Source organism: Austrofundulus limnaeus, unplaced genomic scaffold (assembly GCF_001266775.1).
Source record: "Austrofundulus limnaeus strain Quisiro unplaced genomic scaffold, Austrofundulus_limnaeus-1.0 Scaffold122, whole genome shotgun sequence".
Classification (NCBI taxonomy): Eukaryota; Metazoa; Chordata; class Actinopteri; order Cyprinodontiformes; family Rivulidae; genus Austrofundulus; species Austrofundulus limnaeus.
The window spans coordinates 1,072,730-1,073,674 of record NW_013952524.1 but is presented as its reverse complement, the minus strand read 5'-3'; positions in this window follow the sequence as shown (position 1 = coordinate 1,073,674).

Sequence of the window (945 nt, the reverse complement as noted above, 5' to 3'; positions counted from 1 at the left end):
ATTATTTTACTTTGCTCTGTTTGTTTACCTGTTTCCTAGCAACTGCAAGTTGTTTTCTTTATGTACTGTTACCTGTCTTGTTTGTCTCTTGACAAGCGAGGTGATTTGTCTCATTGTATTTATTGCCTAATAGCTTCCTTCAACCGAACTGCTGCATCTTTGCGAGGGACGTGACTTTTGTCACTCTGCAGTTTCTTGCAGACATTATAAAAATGCCCACCTATGTTCGCATTACAAATGCACTTCTTGTTTAATTTGGGGTAATTACTGCATTTTAGGTTTTGTAGGCTTTGTAATTTGAGGGTTTTATAAGCGTTACACTATCCTTTTGTCAAAACCCATTAAAAAGCACTGCTGTGCTTTGACAGACAAACTGTGGGTTTCATCAACCTTAAACCATTAGGCCTACATGCTTGAACAATCCATCCTGGCTTGTCTAAATGGTTGTCATTGTCCAGACAATGTCTCCTTTGTTAGGGAGAGTTTTGCATTTTTTTACCCTCTTTTAAAAAATCAGGTGTGGTCAGTCTGTAAAGTGGATCAGTGCAGGCTAGAGGTGTGTTGAGTGACTGTTCTTTCTGATCCTTTAATCATGTCACTGTTTGCAAGTTAATTCTTTTTTTAAATGTGTCATTCCAGCCCAGTCTCGTAAAATGTGCAATAAGTAGACGTACAGTGTAGTGTCAAAATTCAAGCCATTTGATGCAAAAACTCAACCATGCCTTATTTCTAACTGTATATTTTATACGTCATAAGCCTGTTTTTTATCTTGTAACCCCAACCATTCATGTCACAGTAAAGTCAAAAACTGAAAAGAATACGTGGGACAAATCTCAACAAAAATAGAATTGCAATGCAGAAGTGTACATACGGTCCTCAAAGGTATGAAGGTCCTAGTTTAAAACTGTTCCTTTTAGTGTGGAATGATACTATATACATATATAT